The sequence below is a fragment of the Onychostoma macrolepis genome, chromosome 18 (assembly GCF_012432095.1).
Source record: "Onychostoma macrolepis isolate SWU-2019 chromosome 18, ASM1243209v1, whole genome shotgun sequence".
In the NCBI taxonomy this organism is placed as follows: domain Eukaryota; kingdom Metazoa; phylum Chordata; class Actinopteri; order Cypriniformes; family Cyprinidae; genus Onychostoma; species Onychostoma macrolepis.
In genome coordinates this window covers 1600762-1608725 of record NC_081172.1, presented here as the reverse complement: position 1 = coordinate 1608725, position 7964 = coordinate 1600762, and positions in this window count along the sequence as shown.

Sequence of the window (7964 nt, the reverse complement as noted above, 5' to 3'; positions counted from 1 at the left end):
ATTTCTGAAGAATCATGTGACACTGAAGACTGAAGTAACGATGCAGGAAATTCAGCTTTGATCACAGAAATCAATTCTACTGTATTTCAAAATATATTACAATAAAAAAAAAATTTAAGTTGTAAAAATATTTCACAATATTACTGTTTACTGTATTTTTGGTCAAATGCAGCCTTGGTGACTAATAGGAGATATAGTAATAATAATAATAAGAGACTTCTCTCAAAAAATATTATTCCAAACTTTTGACTGGTGGTAGTGTATATTGTAACTGTTTGCAACAATTGTTTTCCATATTTTTTATAAATGCTTGTTTGCATATTAATGAATATCTCAGGCCTGAAAAAGAGCTCTGCTTGTCATCTCCAGGTTGCATTGCTGTAAAATTCATCTCAAATCAAACGGCCCGGAAAGCAGTGACCTTTTGATCAGTAATACACACAGCCGCTGGTGAAATACTAGCTGTTCGTTTGCGCTGAGAGATTGATTGCTGGGCGGCTTTTCTCTTTTACTGCGTCTCTTGCCTGTCTAGAGATTGTGTGTGTGTGTGTGTGTGTGTATGTTGTATGTTGTATGTTGTGTGTGTGTGTGTGTGTGTCTCTGTGTGTGACCGGTCACGCTCTCTGCCCCCCGCGGAGTCTCCTCCTCCTCCTCCTGTCACTCAGGACGTCCCGTGTGTCCTGACCCCTCCTCTCCCGTCCCGTGAGGATCAGTGGCTGTGAATGAGCGTGTCTCAGTCCTCCTCATCTGACGTCTGGATCCTCTCACCTCAAACACAATGACCCAACTCAACTGAGGTGAGTGGACAGTGTTTGCTCCTTCATGTGGCTTTATATCTCATTACTTATCATTTGCTACCCTTGTCTGTCTGCTTGTTTAATAACAAGTTTATCTATCTATCTATCTATCTATCTGTCTGTCTATCTATCTATCTATCTATCTATCTATCTATCTATCTATCTATCTATCTATCTATCTATCTATCTATCTATCTATCTATCTATCTATCTATCTATCTATCTATCTATCTATCTATCTATCTATCTATCTATCTATCTATCTATCTCTCTGTCTGTCTACTAATTTATTTTATAATTTATGTATTATTTTATCATTTTTAACTTTGTATTTGTATCTTTTTATATGTATTATTTACATTTACATTTACGGAGGAGTGGCTTTTTTGTTAATGCCAGTGTTATTTTAGTATTATTGAGATACTGATGTCATTTTATTAATATTTTGAGTTAGATTTTCTTTTCTTTTTTTTCATTTTAATTTTAACTATAGGTAAAAGTTTTAGTCATGTTGATGTGTTTTTCTGGTCATCATATTTAATTTTTTTTAGTATCTCTATAATATATATATATATATAAAAATATATATGTTATAGAGATACTAAATAGATTTTGTAGAGAGCTTTGCATGTTTTAATTTCAGTTTTAGTTAAAGTTATTCTTGAATATCTATTTAAATCTCTCTCTATGTATACATTTTTTTCCCATTTACCCTTTTATTTATTTCAAGTAACAAATATGTTTTTCATTTGTTTTAGTTCTAGTTTTGGTTAACTAAAATAACCCTGGTTAGTAAATCTGTAAATAGCATGATAGATCTCTAGTAATTACATGTAATTTATAATCTCCAGCTAAAGTCACAATTTATTTGACATAAACCTGCATTAATTCTCAAAGCATCATGTCCTTGGATTCTCCATCACAGCCTTTACACACAGTTTTCTATATATTAGTTTAGCAGAAATGAGCTGATTTCAGTGTAATTGGAGGAATGCTAAATTACAGAACATCTTCTCAAGGACGAGATGCAGATGTTGAGCTTTGCATGTTTTTCTTGCATTTCAGCATTTAGTTCGTCCTCTGGCCCGTCAGATTTTGCTTTCCAATTGAGTTTTTTTGCCAAAAAGTGACAGAAACGTCTAATTAATAATGCATTGATATTTGAAGCCAGTAATCAGAGTATAGAGTGTTCTTTGCTGTTAAAAACTCATTAATTAACTGGTTAAATGCATTAAGAGTGAAAGATAAATCTTCAGATGAGCTGTGGATTACTTCTAGCACTTGATAGGTATTTTAGGCTTTAAGATTTTAGTTTGGCCGCTTGAATCTGTGCTGTCATTGGTCAGGGCAGGAATCAGAGCGGATTCCTGTGGATTTTGGACTAAGAACTTCTTAATTTGGTCTGATCCTTACTCTACATGTTAATCAAGCACGTTTTTAAACGTATCCTTTGCTCAAAGTAAGAGGGCCTTCGTCTCAATTCTTTGTTAGTGACAGAAAGATTGATTTTATAGGAAGCTTTCAACACATTTTTGCATCAGCCATGAAATTCAGACTGGTTTTATGTCTGAAGGTCAGAGTTTGAAATAATTACTTGATTAGTCAAGTGGATTGGTGTTGATTAGTCTTGATAAATTGGCTCAGGCGGCATCGTTGTAGTGGTTTTAATGGTTGTAACAACCCTGATGTAATCAGAGACGTTCACACGTTTAGAAAAATAATAGAAACTCCTCATTCAAGTGTAAAATTCTAAAATTAAAAATCTAAAATTCTCAAATAGTATGTATGTTTTTATTTTATGTTTTTTATTTATTTATTTATTGGAACCATGGTATTATTGGTATGTTTTTGGACATTTAGTAATATTTTTATTAATTTATTTACATTTTTTGTGAACTGTGCCATGATATGACAATAGAATTATTGTTATGTTTTTTGGGCATTGATATTTTTTAACATGTTAACACTGTGGCTGATGAATATGGGCATCATTCAGTACTATGGTGCTATTTAATATCATCTCAGTACTTTTGTGAGGGAAGTTAGAAGAAATGTGTTGCGGCTCTTCAACACACAGACCTGTCCCATATTTATTAGTCTGTTTAGCCCGTATCCTGGCTCTCCCTCCTGTCCCTTGCATCCAGACTGTGCAGTCTTTATTCCCAGACGTCAGCTGGTTTAATTAGACAGTAAAATATTAATGTCCATGTGCATGCCGCTCTATTCAGCACATTCATCCTGCTCGAGCTGCGTGTCCAGCTAGAACTTCACCAGAGCTCTGGAGCAGGGTTTATTAGAGTTAAAACCATAAAAAATTGTGGTTAGTTGAAATAAAATAAATGTTCATTTAAATGAAATATTTTTAAAAAACTTAAACTAATTTTATTAAAAAAATACAATTATAAAAAAGTATTTACAAAATACTTTAAAATGACAAATACAATTATATTAAAAATAAATAAATAAATACAATTACAACAATATACACCTACAATTAAAATGAAAGAAGATAATACAAAAAATAATTAAAAATAATAAAAACCAAAAGAGTATCCAAGAGTAATGTTGTAAAATTGTTGTGATGTCTGAAGGAGCTCATGTTCATCAGGAGGTCGTAGGTCAGCCATTGTCAAAGGGAAGTTAAATAGAGGAAATGTGAGGCAGGTCGTTCACGGCTGAATAATTTAGCATGGGAATGTTTACCGCTGCTGTTGTCTTGTTTTCTTTTTTCTGCACTTTAATCTGCAGCTCTTGCTTGTCTTTGTGTCCCATTGAATAACAGTCATTACATTAGCATGACTGCAGTGAATCACCAAACACACTTCATGACAGTCTGATAGCGTTTGATAAACACTTAAATATTAACATTCAATGTAATGTGCAAGGCAAAAACTCTGTATTTGTAGTTGACATGAAATGTTAGCCACTTCATGTTGCACTTAATTTAAGTATTTTTCTAATTCTTATGATTTTTTTTATTTTTAATTAGGGCTGCAAAACGATTAATTGCGATTAATCGCATTCAAAATAAGTTTATGTTTACATAATATATGTGTGTGTACTGTTTATATTTATTATGTATATATATATAAATACACACATACACACATACATATTTATATTAAGGAGAAATATGTTAATTTATATATAAAATATTTATATTTATATATATAATATAAATTATATACAATATGAGTTGCCAAACAGGAAATAATTATATTAAAATCTGAATATATAAATGTAAATTTGAATATGTAGTTATAAGTATGAATATACAAATGTAAATCTCAATATATAGTTATAAGTCTGAATATATAAATGTAAATCTGAATGTAGTTATAATTCTGAATATATAAATGTAAATTGTGAATATATAGTAGTAGATCTGAATATATAGTTATAATTCTGAATATATTGAAGTAAATCTGAATGTAGTTATAATTCTGAATATATAAATGTAAATTTGAATATATAAATGTAAATTGTGAATATATAGAAGTGAATCTGAATATATAGTTATAAGTCTGAATATATAAATGTAAATCATTGATATAAATGCATATCATGAAATCAGAAAATATGTATAAATCCTGAATATATAAATGCAAATATGGATATATATATATATATATATATAGTCTAACTATATCTTTATTATAGGAAATTGCCAACAACATCATATTATACATCATATCATATAAACAGACAACTGCAGCAGCATGTGATAGACAGTAATAATTAAAATAATTCATATAGTACAATATCTGCATTGATATATGTACAGGATACATAGGCATACTGATTTCAATAGAAAAGCAAGAACATCTGCCTATTGACATGCCTAATAGTAAAGATACATTTATGTTCAAATGTAGACTATATATTCACAATTTACATTTATATATTCAAACTTTACAACTATATTTTCGGATTTACCTCTGTTTATTCAGACTTTTAACTATATATTCAGATTTACTTCCATATATATTTACAATTTACATTTATATATTCAGATTTACATTTATATATTCAGAATTATAAATATATATTCAGATTTACATTTATATATTCAGACATAAGTGTATATTCACAATTTACATTTATATATTCAGATTTATAACTATATATTCAGATTTACCTCTATATATTCAGATTTATAACTATATATTCAGATATACATTTATATATTCAGAATTATAAGCATATATTCAGATTTACAGTTATATACTTAGACTTATAACTATATATTCAGATTTACAGTTATATACTTAGACTTATAACTATATATTCAGATTTACTTGATACATTTACAATTTACATTTATACATTCAGAGTTATAACTATATATTCACAGTTTATTTCTATATATTCAGATTTACTTCTATATATTCAGACATAACAATATATTCAGACCTATAACTATATATTCATTTATATATTCAAGCTTATAACTATATATTCACAATTTACATCTATATATTCAGATTTTTACATAATTATTTTCTGTTTAGCACCTCATAATACAAGTATAAATATATATACATTCAAATATTTTTTTAAATATATACATATATGTGTGTATATTTCTATATACATAATAAATATACACACATATACTATGTAAACATAAACTTTTATTTTAAATGCAATTAATCACAATTAATTGTTTTGTAGCCCTATTTTTTAAAACATGCAGGCTAATGACATCATATTCCAGCAACTGAAAGACTTCTTGCAATATTTGTACAACTTAAGGTGTTTTATTATACAAATATGACCAAAAATGACAAAAAGCAACCTAATCAACCTAAACTTAATTAAAAATGTTGAGAAATGTAACTGATTAGGGTTACAAATATATATAAATTAAAGTAAAATAAAAAGAAGTAAATAAAAAAAAGCAACTAGTATTGACAAATAAAAAAATATATAGTGTAAATGATTTATTATTAAGTTCTCACCAAGAGTGTAATAAATGCATGTGTTATTCATGGTGCTCAACACTCATCAAGTGCATGTGTTTCTCAGGTCACATGACATTCAGAAGGTTGACAGATTTGTACGCTTTGATTATGTTAATATAATAAGCAAACTGTGTGTGTGTGTGTGTGTGTGTGTGTTGTGCAGCACTAATTCTCTCTCTCTCTCTCTCTCTCTCTCTCTGTGTGTGTGTGTGTCAGGATCTGGTGTGGAGACGTCTGATGTCCAGGACGAAGTCATGGTTATTCTACAGCAGGTACACACTCATCATTCGCTCCAGAAAACACGCTTATGTCTTCATAAACACTCAGTGTATCACGATCCACAGGACCACTGAAATCTGACCACATGCGTCATACTGTCTGTTCTGAATCCTTTCTTTAATCATTTCAATCATAATCATTATTATAATCATACTTATTAAAAAAAAAAAACATGACCCTTTAAGACTTGCACTCTATTTGTTTTCTAACTGCTTGTTTTCTATATATATATATATATACATAGAAAAAAGAAAGACCTCTAACGCTTGCTTTCTCTATTCTTTTTCTGTTCTATCTATCTGTTTTATTTTTATCTATTATATAATTAACACAAAAAAACCCTTACTACACTCTTAAAAATAAAGGTGCTTCACGATGCCACAGAAGAACTTTTTTGTCTAAATGGTTCCATAAAGAACCTTTAACATCTGAAGAACCTTTCTGTTTCACAAAAGCTTCTTTGTGGCGAAGGAAGGTTCTTCAGATTATAAAAAGCTAAGAAAGAGATGGTTCTTTGACCGAATGGTTCTTTGTGGAACCAAAAATGGTTCTTCTATGGCATCACTGTGAAGAACCTTTTAAGGCATCTTTATTTTTAAGAGTGTACGTGTACTGCGTTAGGCTGACTGAGACTTGTCACAGCACTTGCATTTTATTGCTCTTTTGTTGGTTTTGATCACTTCTATTGTCCTCATTTGTAAGTCGCTTTGGATAAAAGCATCTGCTAAATGACTAAATGTAATAGTACGGGAGATTATGAGTAGATGTTGAGTTTTTATTGAGTCTTAGAAATATTATTCATTACATATGGTATTTGATAAGTAGTGTTGTGTGTGTTGTTCTGTAGAGGTCAGTGGTTTGGCATTGACTCCAGGAATAAAGCTGCTTCTGCAGAGCGGAGAACAGAAATGCTGTTAACTCATTATGTCTAATCTGATCTGGGTCCAGAACTACATACTGTGCACTAGCCTCGTCCGTCTGCATTGTTGTGCAGGTAGTTTTTTTCTTTTTTATCTCGTTTATTTGTTCATCGGTGCTCCTCTGACAAAGTAAGTTGTTTGCGGGTGGAGTTGAGTCTGTTGTTTTCTGCGCTGCTCGTTGTTGCTGAAGACCCTCTATAATGTTGTGATGAATGAGAGATGATGTTCTCCAGTTCATTACTGCTGCTGATCATGCAGGAGAGGCCGGGGCTAGTTGTCACACTTTTCACTGCAGTGAATACATCTCAGAGTAGCTCTATTTGTGAAGGCCAATTGCTGTATAAACACAAACGTAAAAGTTTTGAGTAACCTTAAAGTTTATATTTATTTATATATATATATATATATATCACATTAGAAACCAGCTGTTTACAAAAAAAAAAAAAAATCTCTCTTATAAAATCCATCCAACATATCTAGATTTTAAATATATTATTGGCAAATTAATGCCTTTAAGCAAAATTTAAACTAAAAGAAATTCATGAAACATTATTTTTTAAAGAAAATTAAAACAGTAACAAATGAATGAATGAATGAATAAACAAACAAATAAAATAAACAAACAAATTATTTCTGTGCATATAATTAAATAAAATAATTATATTGAATGAGATATAAATAATAACAATAAATAAATTAAAATAAAACAATAATAACAACAATTCAAATTATTTTATTCATGTCAATTTCAAATAAATAAATATATAATAATTAAACAAATCAATGAATTGTGTCAGAATGAATGGATTAATAAAGAAATAAATATTGTTGAGTAAACATTTATTTAAAAATAAACAATTTTAATCAATTATCTGTTGTTTTGGCTAAAATAAAAATGTAATTAATAAACTGTATTTACGTACAAAAGCACTGCTAAAGAAAACAAGCATTTGTGTCCCTGGATTTTTTGGAATTGGACTGAAAAGGTTACTTTATTTTGACTT